We start from the raw sequence: 20,071 nt of genomic DNA, 5'->3' as shown, positions 1-20,071 counted from the left end.
TTGATCAGAGATAGACCAGGTTGGTATGAGCTCCAGCCACGAAGGTCTCTTTTTTTCCCTCCTCCTTTCCCCTCTTCCGAGTTGATGAATAGCGATCATGTTTCTTTTAATGGCTGCCCCCTATTCTCACAGCCTCCCACAACTAACCCAAGAGCCTGTTTCCTCGACCTCAGTTAATTCCGCTGATTATTCCAAGATGATGAGGAAAGCACGAAGATTGTTCACTGTTCCTACCGATTCAAGGCATTTTCGTTACCATCTCCATCCCTGCCTCACGGGGATTTGACCGGGGAGTATTTTTAGGAAGAGGCTGCCCTCCCTTCCCTCTTGCCTTCCCTCCCCAGGCAGCAGACAGCTCCGGGGGCTCCGCCACGCTCCTGTCGCTGTGGGTGCGCGATCCCCGCCGCAGGGGCCGAGAGCAGGCACCCTCCGTGCCCGGGGGGTCCCGGGCCGGGGCACCGCCGGCATCTCTGGGCCGCTCAGGTGGCGGCGGCGCAGGTGATCGGCGCTCCCGCGGGACCTTTTCCTGAGGGGAGCAAACCGCCCGCCATCTCCCGCAGCACCAAAGGGAATTTCGGTTCTCCCCGAGGAAGGAAAGTGACTCCTTCGGCCCCACGGGCTGGAGGCGGGGATCCACTCCGAGAAACCTCACTAGAGGGCTCTAATACTCAGCTCTGTTCACTGCTGAGAGGAAACAAGGCTCGTCCTTAACATCCTTTAGTCTTCCAGATAGATTAAGCCTCGTAAAGTCTTCCCCAGTCTGTCAAAGGTGGTTCACAGACGTCGACACAACGGCAAGAAATCCCTTATCTTAGTAGCAACCACCAACCATCCTGCCTACCTGCAAGTGAGTGGAACTCATGCCCCCTTCCTGGTGCATGATACAAGAGGATTTTGGGGGTCCTTTCCTCTTCTGTGTCCACGGCAAGAGAAGGAAGTGCAGCCTCTAAAACAACCAAGGGCCCCAGACAGGTATCCTTGCCAAGATTTAGGGACCAAGCACCATACACAGATATGTAGACTTTTTTCCCCTTCACTATAGAAAGACCTCGTGTAAGTTCTTCCATGGTCTGTGCTATGTGGTATGCTCATAAACATATCCATCTTTTAAATTCTGCATGGTCGAGGCAAGCTGAAATGTAATGTAGTGTTGGCAAGTAATACACAGAGATATTAATGTCAAATACTTACGGATTTAGCTATGGTTTGTTCAGTTTTGAGATAGTTTTTTTTCTTTTTAAATAATTGCTATGATTTGCCATTGGGAAAAAAATAAAAACAAACAAGACAGTATAAATTAAAACTAAAGCAATTTTTTGTTGTAAGGGAAACTCCATAGCATTTCAGAATGCATTCAGCTTGTTTCAACTCCAAATAGCTTTTGTAATAAATAAGTAAATTGCCTTATTTGCAGAAATTAGGAAGTACAATTTAGTTGCTTGTCATGTCTTGCAACTTTTCTGAGAAATTTTGTGTACAGATCAAAACTACAGGAACAGCTTTGTGGAAAACTAGATAGTTTAAATAACTTAACATCAGTTTAAAACTGGTCAACTTTCCCGTGGAAAATTTGCTACTTCTGAACTTGTGACAATGTTCTGTATTTTCCTCTGTGGATTGTTTCAACCTCCTTTTTGCTGAGTTAATTCTGTCTCTGTACTTTGATATCTTCTCTGCTTTACTTCATAGGTTCTTGAATCAGTTCAAATACGCTGGGGACCTTTTACTTCCCAGAGAAAAACCTGGTATCCCTTTTCATTCCTTTCTTTTTTCATCAGTTTTATTCTCCTTATGAACAAGGACTTTATTACTAGACTAAAATTGACTTTGTTGCTTATTTAAGATATAGAAAAGGCCAACCCAGTGAAACCAACGGAATTGGTTTCAGTCAGTTAAGTTCAGCAGGCAGGACTGAGGTTGTATACCATACTGGTTAAGAAACTGCTGCTGGGGTCCCATACCCACATCATATTTCCTCCAACCAAGTCATGTGTGCATGGTGAGGTGCTTAAGGGCACAAAATCTCCCCTGGAAGCAGATGCTGATGGCAGCAAACACTGATGCTACATAGTGCGAGGAGAGGGCATGAGCTAAGCACACCATTTCGCTGCTACCATGCACCAGGCACAACTTTGGTTGCACTGGATGGCACCTGGTTTGACTCCCTCTGTCCCGCACTATTCTAGTCCTCCAACACACTTCCAGAAGCTTTTGCTGTCCCAGGAACCCTTCCATGCTCTCAGTCCACTCCCTCCTTTAGCATCCTCCTATGAAAATATCCCTTGAACAATTTACAATGCATTCCCTTATATTATCTCTGATACCCAGAACTAGAACCCCACAAGGAATAGGTGGGGTTTTTTTTTAACTACAGAGGCACCAAAAGACCCAAAGACCTAGTGACAAATTCCACTTAGCCTCAGGAACAGAGAGGGGTTCTCAGCCCATTTTATTTAGCCATAGAGACATAGTTCAAACACCTTTTCAAAATGGGACTTCACTTTGCACCGTCTTGAGACTCAGTAGTTCTTGATCTAGTAGTTCTTGATCTCAGTAGTTCTTGATTCTTCTAACAGAGTTTAGTCACTGCTGCAGTAATTTTCAGTTGTTTCATTCTCACCATAGCTTGCTGAAGAAGCTGATACTAGACGTAGGGCTGAAGATTTCACTGAGTGGCAGTGAGCTGCAAAACGTGGGATTCTTTTGCAACTACAATTTCTCTATATCTGCTGCCTGCTATGGGCAGAAAACAATAAGGAAATTACTCTTTAAAGTGTGTAAATACACACACCCCCATATGCATGAATTTATGTGTATTTATGTAGTCTGGCTGTTTTAATAAAAATTTGTTTAATTTTAATTTGTGGAAAAACAGATTGTAATTTATTTAAATCCAAAACTTTTCTTAAACAGTAGGATAACAACATCAGAGTGACGTAACCTGGCAAACATTACCTTAATTTTGAACTCTTTTTCACTTCAATCATATAAGTGGTGGAAGAAATGAACAGAACATGAGATAAGCGGAACAAAGTCTAGGAAGAATTTTAAAGAAGAATTTTAAAGAACAATAGAATTTTTCTCCTTTTTTTTTTTTTTTGATCAACACCCTATAACAGATGCAGTTGTGAGTGAAGGTGATGTGTTCCTGTTTATTTTTAAGTGGAAGGAGATTAGCAGCAGCATTTGGCATGCACTGAAGTCTGAGAACTGAGCCTTACAGTCATCATGAAGGGAGCTTCAGCTTTTAAGAAGAGAAGTAGTAAAGAAGTGTAATTGTGTGAGTTATGTGAATTATGATGTGGAAGCTGTAATGTAATGAGCATGTTTAATGTACATAAGGGAAGGAAATGTTCTCAGTGCCAAACTGGATGCCAGATTTGTGGCTGGCAGAGGTGAATGAGTGGTATGAGTACCCCAAGGAGAGGGATGTGCCTGAAGATGGTTTTCTTAACCCGCCAAACTGTTCTTTGAGACATTTGAATACAGAGGACAAAGGTGGGGCCTTTAGTCTGAAGGATCAAGGCAAAAAGAATGAACAAAGAATGCAAACTGAAAGGTTCAAGCATGGTCCCAGCAACATCCCAGAGGAGGGTGTGTAGATGTCACAAATGATCCAGGGATTGCTGGAGGCTAGCCCAGGGTAACTGCAGAGATCACTGGTCTTAAATCAGATGAAGTTTTCAGCTAGGTGAGAGACCATTGGCGGGTTAGGACAGTATAAATTTTGTTGATAAGACATCTCTTTTCTCCACAGCTGCATAATGAATGAGGATGTTACATCAGAGGGCAAGGTTTCAGCTAGAGGGAGTTCAAGGAGACAGAGTGCCTGTGGTCCCCTCAAAATCCTCTGTGGCCTGGGGCCATAGACAGTGGAGTAGGAGCCAGGAGCTCTTTTTATTTTTATACACTCGTTTTCAAAGGCAATAGCTTTATTCTTTTTGTCCAGCTCCAGAAGGTTCCGAAAATCCCTGTTGAATAAATAAGCTGTGGCCAACTCCAAGGTAGAAGTGTGCAATATAAATCTAAAGCACATTGACTGCTTTCAGGTAATTGGAGGGCTTACAGTTTGCTTGACATTAGTGGCGCAGGACAAAAAGCTCTGTGCTGATGAGTGATGCATCTCTGACAGAGTTTTGAGAACATCTTTGGACCTCGCTCCTCATTCCCATATCCCATCAGATACTTTGTATTTACTGTCATTAATAATGCAAACTATTTAACCTTGTAACATGTGTCCAGAGACTAGGAAAGACTTCTGCTAGTCCCCTACCTTAGCTGTGCAGTGGGGAAAATACCCTAACCACAGGAAGTTGATGGAGTGAGTCTCAATAGGTCTGTGAGCTCTGGATCAGGATTCTGAAGCAGTAGAAAGAGTACGGGGGAAAGAGGATTTGCCATGAGATAAAAAGTAGAAGGAGGTTTATGAAAGTAAAAGTTTGAACTTGTGTTGATGAACCTCTCTCAGGCATCTACCAATCAGGCATCTGGCACACAGAATGGCAGACAGTCTAGGATGGCAGAGATCTTGGCAGTATTATGGGACTAGCATTGTCACAAGGAGGAACTGCTTCTGAACAATGCATAAACCTTTTTTCTTCAGTGTCAGGCAAGAATTTTAGGAAGAGAAGTCACATCATTATTAATTATTATAAAATTATGATTTTTAAATTGATTCTTTTCCTTGGGGACAAGAAGATGAACTTATATATCTCTGGTTATGTCTCTTAGAGTACACTAAAAGCAGCTAAGAAGTGCAAGATCTTGTTCCTGGAATGTATTTCCTTTGTGCCAGTCTTTCACGACTCTGAAGGTGTTGAGATATTGTTGATATTATGTAACCTTCATCAATTAAGCACAACGTAAGTGTTTATTTTTCTCCTGAGAAATCTTATTTGATCTCTGGAGACCCATGGTGTGAATCTTGCTCGACCATTTTGAGCATAAAGGGCACTTTTCTAAGTACAATAGAAGCTGCAAAGTTTAAATGATCATGATATTTAGAATTTGATGAAGCAAGCGTGTTCCTGCCACGTTAAATGAACAACTAGTTACTGTGTACAGTGTGGTGATACAGGTTGATAATCTGATGCTCAATAATATGATGTCATGTGAAGACTTAAACTATTTCCTTATATAGTGCCCAAGAAATAATGTTTTCTTTGCCCACATCTGAAAATTCACAGGCAAACATGCAACTAATCAAATCTTGCACAAATGTTAACACCCAGATGTGAGTGTTTCTGCATGGAATTAATGTACAGCTAGCAGAACTGTTGGATAGAGAAATCCTGTAAAAATACAGATTAAGCACACATAAGTTAAATATGTCTAAATAGTCTGCCAAGAATGTAGAGTTTTATGAAATCTGTTTTAGGTACAGAACTCTCAATATTTCCTTCTAAAAACTTTCCATTAGTATACAAAAAGGAGAGAGTAGATTTCTGTAATAATCAGCAGAACCTTCCCATTTAATATAAACAAACCAAAAGAATCATATGACCTTACTTCCAAGGGTCAACCCTTGCCCTCCAAACTCCCATTAGAAGTCAGAACTTGAGTAATCCTATCTTTTAATGATAAACTCTACAATAAACCCACCCTATTTAGCAATAATTATTAATAGTAATTTGCATGTTGGGTAGAACATTTTGAGAAAGGCTTTCCAGTATTTGCTATGCTAAAATCCAACAGTACTTGATTTGACCATTTAGAGTGACAATTTAAATTCATAATAAAAGGGGGAAAGAGTGCAAATAGAGAGAAAATACCCATATCTGAGAAGACCTGTGTCTTGTTCAGCTTGATACACCTTATATCCTCAGTAAATTAGAAGGGGTATTTTAAATTCAGAGAGCCACAGGGGGTCAGAATCAGATAATCCTCAGAACAGAAACCCAGGGTAAATTCTTGCTGAAGTGCAAGCCTTCATGCCTTACAAGCTTCCATTTTAGACAATAACTAATTAGCCAGGAAAATAAAGGAAAGATTTCTCTCTGTGTGCCTGTATGTGTTGCACATGTACATATATAATGTATGCACACATGCACACACACATGTGTACCCAGATATAATATTTTTATAAACGTGGCCTGAACCTTGCCTGCATCTTCTCATTAAATCAGTGGGAAGTTTGCTGAAACAAAGAGTTCTGAATATTGCCACATCAGATCTATTTCTTTCACAAATGATGAAACATGCAGGAGAGTTGGCAAGCACACACTGTTGTGGTGGAGCTACTGACCATTTGAAGCCAGCAAACAGAATATGCTCTTTATTGATGTGTAAGTTAAATTCTTTCATTGCCACCTGGTTTGTTGAAAAAATTGGCGAAAAAGTGGGTCAGTACTGAATAGATTTTTCTGTAATATCTTCACTGACAGACCAGCTTGAGTTAGAAGGCCAGTGAAGAAGAAGAAAAATCAGCAGGAAACAATACATGTTGCAATATACATTTGAAACATGGATATGTAACGTAAGAGTTTTTTGCACTTCTCTTAGTGCTCTCTACTGCCATGCATCACATTAATCTAGAGTCAGTTTAGGAAAGATAATGAGTTAAAATTTATGGCATTTACAGGGCTATTTATCTCTTCCTAAATGCAAAGTACTAAGCATTCATGCTTACCTCCAACAGAAAGATGAGTTCCTTTTCTGCCTGTAGAACTAATATGCCCCAACAAATGGGAGAACCACCAGCAAACCCCATGACAGCCAGTGGGAACTGGTTTTCTCCATTCCTTCGTGTCTGTGTTTTGAGTTCCTTGTAGAAATGGACTCAGATATTAATTTCATATTAAGAAGATTCACCCTTTTGGACATGTAAAAATATAGTTTAGTCTGAATTGATATATTAGGGTCAAAACAAAGCAAAGCTGCAGGATTTTAAATCCAGTCTAAACTCTGCAGTTCAAGGCAGGTTTACTTCATTCTAATGATGTGACTATTCAGCATGCTGTTAGTGCTCTTCTCATCCGTCTCTGATCCAGTGACCTTGATTACCTGAAGTGGTGTCTTTTTTGAGAAAGGCTGAATGATCTTGCCCATGAAAGTTCCCATTTCTGGCCTCACTCTGGCTCTGTGCACTTTTCACGGGCAGATGGTCACTAATCTCAGTACTTTCTGGGTATCTTCTGATGGCTGTTCAAGCCCAGAAACAAAAAGGGAAAGTTGCCAAGTCCATTTGCTGTATGTGACTCCCCACTTCAGTCACACAAGAAAAGGCCTTGCCTCTTTAACCTGGGCAGTTGATGACTGGGTTTTCTCTTCATGTGTATCCTCTAAAACTGAACTGTGGATTTGAGAGGAAACAAGCTTAATATGCCATGTGCTTCCTATTTGTTGGAGGCATCAATGCTGAAGCTCTGTTGGCATGCTAAAATGTGAATATTTTTACAATGTAGCAGGTTATGGAAGCTGCTCTTGATAAATTCCAGTAACGGCATTTTGCACTCCATGTGTTCCTTTCTGTGAATGACAGATTGCACTATTATGTCTCCTAAGAAGCTCTTGACAAGGGTGATTCAGGCACAAAGAAAGTGGAACACGTGTCTAATTCAGTGTTTCTACATTCCCTAGCGCATTTACACAGGACTGTGATCTTGTTCTCTCTGATGCACTAGAGCAAGAAAAAGCACTGTTCAGTGTGAGTTAAACACTCCCTAATAACATCAGAGCCTCTGTTGATGTGAACCTAAGAAGAAACCTATGAATGTGCTTACCTCTCCTTCACTCTTGACTGAATCTAGTGTCAGATGTAGAAATCCACCAGGCTTTTTTCCTCTTAGCTGGGCAGTAGAAGAAGGGACTGTGGCAGATGGACAAGAGGTAGATGATGCGGCTTGTTGGATAGCTGGGGTTAGAGATTATCCAGCCTACCTGAGTAACTACTAGCAGTCTTCATGTTGAAAATAGAGTAACCAGGTATAAATAATTGTCACACATTCTGTATTCTGAAAGTGCTTCTTGCAAGAAGGTAGTTCATAACCTTACCCAGTAGGACTCTTCCAGGCATAGAAATCACTGCTGGTTTTATCCATTTGGTAGAACCAATGGGAATAAATTTCAAAGATATTTTATTGTTTGTGATTGACTAAATACTTAAAACACATATCATTAACCACTAGGTGCTCTCTAAAAACAGCACAGAGATCCAGCTGTAAATACTAGAAATACTATGCCTGATTTGGAAACATTCAAAATAACCCCAGCATTCCTCAAATGCACAGTTCTAACTTTGCTCAGGTCTGTTTTGTGGTTTCTTCTTCAGCCTTCTAGGTGGATGCATGAGTTTCCATTTCAAGTTTTAGCTTAATGACTTCGCTTCAGAAACAGGAGAAAAGGAAAGCTCTATGAATTAAACATTACATAGGATTTGGCAAAGCACTTACAGGAATTCCGTAAGGAAGAGTAAAAAAACCCAATCCCTACACAGTTGCACAAAGTTAGCAGTAACAATGAATAGTGCTGTTACCCTCTAAAAGTACACACTTTACAGTCAGCCTTGGCTGGTGAAATGCAGAAGCTTCATGTGGATTACACTTTTTAAAAATCTTTCAGCATCAAAAAATAGAAGAGCTGTAGTGTGTTGGTTTCAGAGTACTTTGCATGCAATCTCAAGATAAATTTGAGACACTGATTGTGTTTGTACCTGTGCCAGATGTTGTCGTTAGATATTTCTGGTTTGTTTCGTCAGCCAGATGAACTTACCCAGGGACATTGATCAAATACCTACATTTAAAAGAACACACTGTCAAATTAGTGGATAGAAAGAGCACATTATGAGAGAGAAATTATCTGGTGAAAGATTTAAAGACTGACTCACTTGTGTTTTGTTTCATTAAATGTGGGGTAGTCCCTTTTCATTTTCCATTTAGCAGGAGCATTCTTGTACTCCATTAGAGTATCAGCCTTATAAGAAACTAACTGGCTTGGGATACACATGAGCCTCCTTGGAAAAAATACGACTTCCCTTATTACAGATTCTAGATTACCTTAAAATATCTATAGCTGATCCCGCAGGCCTTCCTGGAGATACTCCCTTGTACTCCAGTAGGTCTCATGGCTGCAAAGTTTCATGGTGCGCTGCAGTAGCCTTCCCAGAAGGCCAGGGTGGTGGCTGCTTCTCGAAAGGGAAGGGCTTGGGACAGCAAGGGGGGGCATCCACCCCTCTCAGGGACACAGAATATATTCCCAAGAGGAAAATACGAAAATCCGTAGGAAAACTATTCAGACATTTTCTTTCCCCTCCTCCCTCTTAGATGCTCTTGGAAGAAAATCTTGATTCTTGCACTTGGGGTCAAGGGAGCAGCTCGTGGTGGTAATGGAGGGGTGAGGATGGGGCTGGAGAGTGAGCACACATGAGTTAGGGGAGATCCAGATGAGCAGAAAAAAGAATTAAATGGATTGGAAAAAGCTTCAGAAGTTACAGCTGAGAGTATTTTATCTTTGTTTTGGTAACACTGGGTAATGTTTTCATTCAGGTTGGCTACAAACGCTTGCTCTTCAAAAGAGTTGTCAAAGATTTATTTTATAAAAATATAAACAAAAGACACACCAAACACTTTGTGTTTCATGTTTTTTTAAGTCTTTGTCTCAGTAGTAATTTCTTGCTGTCTTATTTATCATACACTAAGTATTTCTAGATAGAAAATACTTCTGTTTTCTGATTGATACCTATATGCTACCCATCTATTTCTCTCTGTATATGTGATCTGTATGTATGTACAGAACCCAGTGGACCCTGGAGCCCACTCCCATCCTGAACAGCCAGAGCAGGCCATTGCTGGCCCAGGCAAGAACTCAGACACCTCTATTCATTTTCATCTCAGTGGCAGATGCTCAAAGGCATTTGCCTGATGTTGCAAGGAACCCACCCCTAAGGTGGGGTGCCTTGGGAGAACCATCTGTCTGTAGCTGAGGCCATTCCCCATGTGTGCTTGCCTGCTTTCTGCCCTCCAAATGTCATAACATTCCTACTTTGGTGCAATATTGTGGTCCAAGAGTACAATGTGTCATTAAGTGCTTCGGTTGCTTGCCAAGGCCATGCTCACCTTCAAGCCCCACACCTCAGGTATCTGGAAGCTAAGTAAGCAGGCTTGAAAAGGTTCACAGAAGGCTTTCACATGGTAGAAACCCAGTGTTACTAGTCTTATACTTGGCCTATTAGCCCTCACAGCCAGTTGGATATTGGAGCACTAATGTGAGCTCCTTTCTGTGAGGGATCCTGGCAAATGGGCCGCTCCCCTTGCTGAGGAGGAGTTTCCTAATCTGGGCAGTACCCAGACAGTTGCCATTCCAAAGCCAGACTTCATGGCTCAAACTCACACTTCATAGAGAAAGTGCCCTGTATAAATCGTCAGCTTTGAAGCCAAACCCTTCCCCACTTAGCTTGCACAGTAAATCAAGCTTTGGTGCTACTTTCCATCCAGCTCCATTACACAAGTTGTCTGATTTAGTTTTATGGTAGAAATGTGTTTCAGCTAAAATGGTATTTTTCACAGAGTGGGGGATAAACATGACTGTTTTATTTGTAAAGTGAAAGGCTATGAGATGGTAACAGGCAAGCACAGTGAGTGCAGGTGCAGTTTCAAATCCCTGCCTGGCTGTCTCAGTACCTGGGCTTGGTGCCTGAATTCTCTCATACTCAGATCTACAGCAGCACCACAACAAATCAGAACCTTCCATGAAAGCTTGTGAAAGTTCATATTCAAAAAGACATTCCCATTAGTGCCTGTGAAATTTTGCCCTACATCTTTTGGAAGTGAAAAGAGCCAGCCCCCAGAACTACTGTACCATCCCTGTTCCCCAGAAAAGTTAATTCATCATTAAAATTATTAAACAGTAAATGGATGAGATGTGTTATTACAATCTTGAAGTATTTCCTTTGATTGTTTAAAAACCTCTGTTTTAATTTGAGTAATCTATTTTTTTGCCTTTTACAGTTTTGAGTGCTCTATCTTACCATATGTGAAACATTTCTTAAAGGTGTCAAAGTGACTTGTCATGGGTTTGGAATGAGAACTAAATTAAATGTCCATACTGTAGCATACTTATATAAATAATGAGATATTCCAGTATAAACCATTCATTTGGCAGTCATTTCTACATCAGCAAGTACTAAGTGCTATAGAATTCCTGCCTAACTTTGACACATGCAGAGAAAATCAGGAAGGAAAATGTGTGTGTGTATGTGTTTAGAATTTTATAGAAAAAGACAGCCCCTTGTAGTCCATTGCCATGAAACTGTTTCTTACATTTTTGGAAATAGTGCAAGGAGTTTAACAAAATACTCTGGATTCACAGCAAAATGCTGGAGCATTCATCTGTCTCCCACGAACTCCAAAACTTGTTTCCATAATTCAGAAACAGAAATGGATAAAAAAGACATTAATGAGCACAAGAATGATTTATTATGGGTGACATAGTGTCACTGCTTTTAAGAAAAAATACATTAAATAAGAATTCTTCATAAAATAAAAAGTGTTTCCTATTGAACATTGTTCGGAATTTGCTTATTAGTGTATTATATCACCACATTGCCAGGTCTGGCACTTCTCATCCAAATAATGTTTCAAAGTGCCAGCAAGACTTGTGGGCTGCAGAGCAAACCATGTTAGGAATAATGCATGTACAGAAACAAAATTAGTTTTCCTGGGATTCTGGAAATAGTTAGCACTGGAAGGCTCTTTTGTCTTGTATCAGCTTCACCAGGCTAACAACAATCAAAAATGGATAATATGCACTTAGTTCTAAACTGTCTTTCAAACTGCCCAGCTGCTTTAAGCCAGTTTTTAGGCTAAAATTCTTTCACACTCAAAGGCCCATGCATTTATAGCATGCATGGTAAACAAACCGTGTACTCCATATGAATTTTATCTTCAGACAAAAGGCATCCTCTCTCTGTTCTAATGGCATCCTGGTTTGATGGCACCAGATCCTGCACCTACTGAAGAGCATGTCCCAGAGCCCCAGTCTGACAGAGACTGACAGTCTGGCCCAAAGCAACCACAGAACTTCCTTAAATTAAATTAAAGGCACACTTCAGGTTTAAGTCTGAGTTGGGCTGGTTGGGACCAAGAGGGATTTTTCGCTGGCACCAGGCATGGCATAGCTGTCTATCTGTCTTTGTATCTGCCCATGATTCATCTCCAAAAACTGTAACTAATATCTTGGATGATCTCTGAAACCTCTCTGGATTAAGAAGTAAATAAATCACCCATTCCACTATCTGTCTATGCCTCAGTGACTTAAAAGATTGAAATAGTTTGTCACTTGGAATCAAAGTTCATAAATAGAGCTATTAACTTGGAGCTTTTCAGACTTCTTTGTGTGAATGCAGAAGTGTTTCTAAGTAGTTTACAGGTGCATTTCAGTTATCTTCAAAACATGGCTAGTTACATGAATTCACAAGCTTCCAGCAAATAATTTGATCTAGTGTCAATCTTCATTGAATCATGTAAAATAAGATTATTTTTTGTCTTTATTGCAACCGATAGCTGAAGTTTATGGCCAGGAAGCACAAGCCTTCCACTGAAATCTTCACAATTGTGTCCCCAGCCTATCATGAAGAGAAAAAAATCTATCTGTGGTGGAATTTGGGGAGCACCAGTGTCCTAGCAAGGGTAGTGGTGTGCCTAAGACATCTACCCATGGTCTGGGTTGCACCTCCAACATAGAGGAGAGCATGATGGCACCAGGCACCTGAGATGACTCCAGAGCAAATGAACAGGACTTTCACTAGTTGTTAAGTTAGACTCATGAGGTGTATTGGAATAGGAACTATTAGCTTCTTTCATGCTCTTGGTGTCCTCAACACACTCTTGCAGGACTTTTTTTCCCCATCTCTCTAGTAGGGGTAATTTAATGACAGTTAATTGCTCACTTGTCCACGGGTTGTACAGATTTCATTAATTAAACACCTATTTTTGTAAAGATTTTAGACCTGTATAAAGCAACAAAGTCTCTATGAGCTTTTTGCTTAAAATCCTCTCTGACAGGAATCTCACTAAATATTTGCTGATCTCAACTATGTTCCTATGGCTTAAAAACCTGTATCAATAACTCAAGGGTACAAATGTGTCAAGTGGTTGCAATTATCTTCTAAACAAATATTGGAAAAGAAAAAAGGCACAAGCTAAGCCATAGAAAAACATGGTTAATGCACTCCAATTTACCTTGTCCAATAGTGACTCCATTGCATAATGATGTATTTATGATGAGTGTATAGCAGAGTCTGAAACCTTATTTTTTAAAAACTGCTCAGCTTGCTTTTTTTTTTTTCTTTTTTTTTCTTTTCCCCCTCCTTAATGGTGTAATGACTCAGGGTGGAATTAAAGACAACTAGAGCCATATTGCACAATCAGGTTTTAAGCACATTTGCTACAGAATGTGATGCATCCCACATGGAAAAAATCCTTTCAGCTCCTGCTGCCCACTCTGCACTAAACTGCATGAACACACCAAGTGGGACAGCTGTGGAAAGTGATTTTTTGTGGGTACCAAAGCACTTAGGACCTCTGCTCCATCATCACGTCCTCTGAACATGGGCTGGAAGGTTTCTTGTTTCAGGGACTGTTGGGTTAAAGAGATGAATGGGAAAGCTGATTATGTATTGGCTACTGGTTCCAACTCTGTAGAGAGGTAAAAGTCAAATAAAATTCATTATTTTGTAACATTGTCATGGTCTTTTAAATATATTACACTCTGAAGACTTCTGGAAGTCCCAGAGCAGTATTTTGATATGTTAATTTGAAAAAAATGCATTTTAAGAGAGTTCATGGAGACCTAATATTTTCTTATGCTAGCATTTCTATTTTTACATTGCCTTGCTTTCCCCTCAAATTTTATTTCTCCATTAATTTTAATTAGGTTCTCACTGGATTTCAAATACAGTAAAAGTACAGAAATGGGAAAGGTTTCTTGTCAAGACTGACCAAGATGTCACATAGTCCCACATCCTCCCACTCTTCATGTCTAAGGGTTTATATTTTCAGTCCAACACATATCCCTCTCCTGCTCCTCTGCCCCAGATCCAAACACTGATGGAATCTGTAGTGTGTTGACAAGTTCTTGTATTAATAAGATAGCTATTTATCAAACTGCAACACAGACACTCAAATTTCCTCTTGTCTCTTAATACATTGCGTTGTGCCATTTAAGAAATATTGGTGGTGTCAGATTCTCAGTGCTGGGAGAACGACACAAAGGGGCACTAAATCAATGTCACTGGCACCTTGAAACAGCTGGTGGAGGAAGCAGTGCCCTCCAAACCAAGGAGTGCAGCCCCCTAAGCCTAAGTAGGTTTCTGGAACCATGGGCAAACCTGTGGGTCTGGGAATCTCTGAGGTGGCTCTGGTAGCATTGTATCCAGGTTTGCTGCCAGTTGGTCACAGTGCTCGGGAAGAGTGAAGGCGATAGCGTAGTATCTGTGCTCCATGGATTTGGCTTTGGACTAAGTAGGGTCATGCTCATCAACACGTGTGTGTGTGCTCTCACCATAGCCAGACAAACCACTGGCCATGTCCAAAGATAAAATGCAGGAGACATTCATGAAAGATAGTTTCTATCAGTGATGTGGGATTAGAGTGGAGCCTAAAAATGATACATTCGTTCTGATTACTAACAATGTGTTCTTCTGCATGAGATGTTGTAAGGAGATACTGTTTCCTGCACCTTAAATCACGGCCACATTAGACTTCAATTTTAAAGGGACAAGGCAAACCTTTTCTGCCTGAAGCTGTGGTGAGCTGGAACAATGTCACCTTCACAAGGCTGAACTGAACAGAACAGTCTCTGGGTTGTCCAGAGGAGCACTTTAAATTTCTTTTCAGTGCAACCATGAGGGATATGTGTGTGGAGTGGGTTATGGAGAGGGGACTCCTCCTGGCTGTGTACCTGTCCCCTACCTGGCTCTTGTGGGGCAGCCCCCTCCCCATCCCCTCAGCTACCCAATACCATGTTTTCTGCAATGGAAATCCCACTCAGAGCACTTCCCTCCTCTGCTGACCAGGGCTGAGCTCCAGGGCATTTCCCCCTCACCTCTCTTTCTGTAACACCTGGCCAAGAGAGGAAAAGAAAGAGAGGAGATGAAAAGACCTAGAGCCCTGGCTGCTATCTTATCTTTTCCCACCACCTGGATCAGGGAGAAGGGAAAGCAACTGGAGCTCTGCTCCTTGGCAGCATCCCTTCCCCAGCCAAGTCTGGGGCAGAGGCTCAGAGGTACAAAAGTGTGGTTGGGACTGCACACCTGACATGGGCAGTAGGAAAAACCTTTTCCTGGTACAGTCTGCTATATGGGAATGACATCTCCTTTGGGTGAAGTTGTTTTTAATGCTATAGAAGTACTGTATGCCCTTGTGTCAGATGCTGAGAACTTTCTTGTCTCTTAGGTGGACCCTAGAGAAGAAGAAATATAGAAATGCAAACTAACAGAATTCCCCACTACTGGAAAGTCCTTGAACAGGATCCAAGTGATGTGGGCTCATGAGAAAGGAAGATTGAGCCATGGTTACAAGTTAGGGTCTGCTTCAAGATCACTTCTACTCAGACAAATATTTACTTCCCCCAGACACAGAGATACACATTCTGTAAGACGCTGCATTACCTTCCAGTATTTGAAATCACCTGATCTGTGTTTGGTTGATCTGATAGCTCTCTGAGTATAGGTCTCAATGAGTTATCACACTTCTCTGGCAGCACTGAGTGGAAGGAAAAAGCTGTAAGAGAATGATCTATAGTCCTCAATTGCATGAACTTGGAATGGCAGATAAGAAGCAGATCCATTATTTCCATCTGCAGAATGCAGGCATCTTCTATCTCCAGGATCTTTACTGTAGATAAAGGTGAAATAAACCTCTTGCCTTACAGAAAGCTCTCTGTCCTTTTGGTTTAGAGCATAAACCCTGGCAGTGTAACAGGCATAACAGTGAAAAAGCAGACTTTTATTAATACCTCCCAAAGAGAATATGCTTCATTTTAAGCTTGTGCTTGAACTTCTATCACTTTTTAATTTTGGATGGTAATAAAAATGCTTTGTGAGATCAAGTGAGTAATTCATAAGTATATTTATAGCTATTATTTCCCAATTCACTCAATTTCCAACCAGTTCTTTTTGGCAAAGAGAGGTGTGGGGTTTTCTGTCACTGCTAGGTTTCCACAACAACGAAGGTCTCCTTTCAGTCTCTTTCCAACAAGATTGGATTGATTAACTATGCTACTGTTTATTTTGCTGTACCTGCCAAGTATATGGCAATGCAGAAATAGGAAAAATTAGCCTAATGTGAATATGTGGACAACAGAGAATGCCAGAACAAATATCATCCCTGAACATGCAACAATTCCCATTTGATTTCATTTCAGGACACCCATGTTTAAGATGCACCTCCCAGACAAAGAAAACATCAGTTTCTAATTCAAGTTGGTCATTTTGTAACAAAATGAGTTGAGAACACTTAACAGTTTTATTGAAAAGTAAATTACGCAATTTTCCTCTTTCTTTCTTTCTTTCTTTCTTTCTTTCTCTTTCCTTCCTTCCTTCCTTCCTTCCTTCCTTCCTTCCTTCCTTCCTTCCTTCCTTCCTTCCTTCCTTCCTTCCTTCCTTCCTTCCTTCCTTCCTTCCTTCCTTCCTTCCTTCCTTCCTTCCTTCCTTCCTTCCTTCCTTCCTTCCTTCCTTCCTTCCTTCCTTCCTTCCTTCCTTCCTTCCTTCCTTCCTTCCTTCCTTCCTTCCTTCCTTCCTTCCTTCCTTCCTTCCTTCCTTCCTTCCTTCCTTCCTTCCTTCCTTCCTTCCTTCCTTCCTTCCTTCCTTCCTTCCTTCCTTCCTTCCTTCCTTCCTTCCTTCCTTCCTTCCTTCTCTTTTTCTTTTCCTTTTCCTTTTCCTTTTTCTTTTTCCTTTTTCCTTTTTCTTTTTTCTTTTTCTTTTTCTTTTTCTTTTTCTTTTTCTTTTTCTTTTTCTTTTTCTTTTTCTTTTTCTTTTTCTTTTTCTTTTTCTTTTTCTTTTTCTTTTTCTTTTTCTTTTTCTTTTTTCTTTTTCTTTTTCCTTTTCTTTTTTCTTTTTTCTTTTTCTTTTTTCTTTTTCTTTTTCTTTTTCTTTTTCTTTTTCTTTTTCTTTTTTCTTTTTCTTCTTCTTCTTCTTCTTCTTTTTCTTCTTCTTCTTCTTCTTCTTCTTCTTCTTCTTCTTCTTCTTCTTCTTCTTCTTCTTCTTTTCTCTTGTCTTGTCTTGTTTTCCCCCTCAACAGGGCCAGGTTTGCCCAACAAGAACCCTTATGGGAAACAGAGAAGTATATGTTCAGAAAGGTAAGGTCAGGTAAGTAAGGAGAGCTGGAGACACAGTATGCTTTCAGAGCCTTAGGATCCTGTTTTAGGATTAGGATCCCAAAACAATGTTCATCTTATGAGAAGTAAGTAACAGAGTTAGAGGAGACAGGAAACTGCAAGACAAAGAAACATTTCTGCTCCTTCTTGTCAACTTGATGTTTCATGAGGCGAAATACTGAAGAGTGCCAAAGACGGAGAGGAAGAAGGTGGTCTTCCAAGCTGGAAAGCCAACCCTCTTCTCACTTTTCCCTTTCTCCTGTGCCTCACCATACTAACCCATCAGCAATACTCTGGATATGTGGCTGGACACTTCAGCATGAACCTGTCATCATCTATTGATGCCCTCCAATTTCAATGAAACTTTTCTATGGAAACACTCAAAGAATTGAGGCAAGAAAAGGCAGGAAACAGAAATTTCTGCAGCCATTTCCTTTCAGATGGAACAGTGATCATTTAGATAACAATTACAACTGTTTTTCTTCTGATTGCAATATCAGTAGCATTCTCAGAAAATGGGTCTGAGGTCAGAGCTGAGATTCAGGATATGTACTGCATAGAGTACATAAATACTTACTGCTATATGTCCCAACCTCACACACAAAAAATCTGAACTTATTTACTGCTGACAAAATTTTACTAAGAGTTCACATCAAATTTTAGGAGCAACCACTGGATTTTGAATGGTTTGGATCAGAGATGGGAGCAGTATTTCATACTCAGTTCTTACAGCCACAGTGGATCAAATCAAAAGCCTGTTTCACATTTTCTTTGAATTATGAGTGTTCAAATTCCAGATCATAGCTCTGCTGTTCAGTGGATATATATTCATTGGCATTAGTGTTTCTGAATGGATTAACTCAGCCATTGTGGAACACAGATCCGACAGTTTGCTTCAAGATAAGCATGAACAGTGTTAGAGCAAACATTTTGGATGCCTTCCAAGAGAAAAGGCTCGCTCATGGAAACTAAGTGTTCTGTAGAGAAGTTGTGAATATGATGAGTCTGTTGAAAGCAGTCCAGCAGGCGTCTGACAAAAACCTGATTATTTTTCAGTCGGTTCACCTATGCTCCTTTTCCCTCCCAGGCTCCACCAAACTCCATGGACTCACAGAGCCCCACAGAAGAACTGGGAAAAATCAAGGGCAGCCTTGGGCTTCTGGGGAGCATATTTTGCACTACAGGTCCAGAAAGCTTTACAGTGACAATGCTTGACTGTCCCTCAGGTAGAGTACTCTAGGATTTTTGGATACACTTTCAACAAGAAACATGAAAATTTCCTCTAAAAATGTTTCTGTTCTCCCATGAGAGGAAATTAATTCTTGACATGTAATTTTGTGTCACAGTGCCAATCCACCAGAGTTCTGCATCAGCAATCACTGAGGGATGTAGAAGCTGTTTCCAGGTTGCTGATGTCTGGACTTTGCCACCAGGATCAGACTCACTGGAGAAAACTAGGCCAGCATGTGCTCCAGCTTTCCACAACACACTGGTGGGAATTGAGCTGTTCAGGTTCTTGGGCTGGGACTAACTCCTCTCCTGATTTATCCTAAACCCAAAGAGGCCTCAAATGCAGCATCATGGGTCTTTCGTGTACCAGAGAAAACAGCTCAGCAGAGGGTACCAACTATGTCCAAAGAGCCAGTAGATGGAAATAAACATTGGTAGTTACTGAGACATACTAGATATGACCTCATTACCTATAAATGGAAGGCTTTCTATGTAAGCCATTTACTCAAGTAAAATTATGCCACAAGAAGGAATATGCTTACTTTTCACCATCTCTATTTATTAAAAACATTGCTAACATGTTCCTTGATAACTTGATTTATGAAGTTTGTGACAAATTGCTTTCTTAATTGAAATATGTCAGGTTTCTAAATACTGAAGTTAATTATACCTCCTTTTCTAGTTGAAGGCTGACCTTTAATTATACAATATTAATCCACATATTGTATGAATTATGTGAAATATCCATTTTGTATGTAGAGGGAGACATGTATGTGTTATTGTAGTGGCGTACAGTTACATAATTATTTTTAATTTAGGATACCAGTTTAATTAAATACTTGCAGAAACCAAGCTTTTTCAGGAAATTTGCAATTACAATCAATTTGAATGTACAGCTACATTAATATGCTGACAAGCCCAATAATAAAAACGAACTAAGTAATTATGGGCAGGTGCTGAACAGATGTGTAAATAGAAGGTCTCTGCATGGAACATTGTTATATATCATTTTGAAAAGCACAAGAAACCTGTTATCCATAGCCATTCATATATGCAGTTATAAACCGTCACAAAAAAAGTTAGTTCTTTCAATTTAGATAAATCACTTAAAAATGTGTATGGCACTTAGGCTTTCATTTTCTGTTTCTGGAAAGAAAGTCTAGTTGATTGAAGACTGCTGCTCTACTGTACTCAAAGAGTCTGCCGCACCATTGAAATATATTCTTCTTTCAACACGTTTATGATGAGTGGGTTTTCAGTTTGGAATGGTTTAACAGTCAAAACAATTCACATTCCATATTACAAGTTGAGCTTTATTTAAAGAAGGGGGGAGGTTAAGACTAGTTTAGAGTTGTTTGCTCAAGTTATCAGATTGCCAAAAACCCAATTTAACCTCCAAATAGTTGGAAAACAATGACATTGCATTACTACTGTGAATTGCTTTTAGACAGATTTACAGTGAGGGATTTTTGTGCGTTTTAGGTTTTTTTTCCAAGCCAGTATATTAAAATAGACTTTTTCAAGTCTTCTA

The 20,071-nt window shown here is 40.2% G+C and overlaps 1 long non-coding RNA gene across 3 annotated transcripts in view; it reads left to right on the top strand.

Annotated features, from left to right (window-relative positions):
- The window catches only part of LOC116441186, a 26,001-nt gene extending 5,930 nt beyond the window's left edge, over positions 1-20,071 (top strand). For 2 of the 3 annotated variants that reach the window (XR_004238938.1, XR_004238939.1), the window contains exons 2-3: positions 18,398-18,536; positions 18,657-20,071. This is a non-coding gene — a long non-coding RNA (uncharacterized LOC116441186). Of the gene's footprint in view, positions 1-17,234; positions 17,303-18,397; positions 18,537-18,656 lie in introns of all 3 variants that reach the window. The other variant, XR_004238937.1, reaches the window with a different exon arrangement.

This window comes from Corvus moneduloides, chromosome 3, assembly GCF_009650955.1.
Source record: "Corvus moneduloides isolate bCorMon1 chromosome 3, bCorMon1.pri, whole genome shotgun sequence".
NCBI lineage: Eukaryota > Metazoa > Chordata > Aves > Passeriformes > Corvidae > Corvus > Corvus moneduloides.
This window is presented reverse-complemented; position numbering and strand designations above follow the sequence as displayed.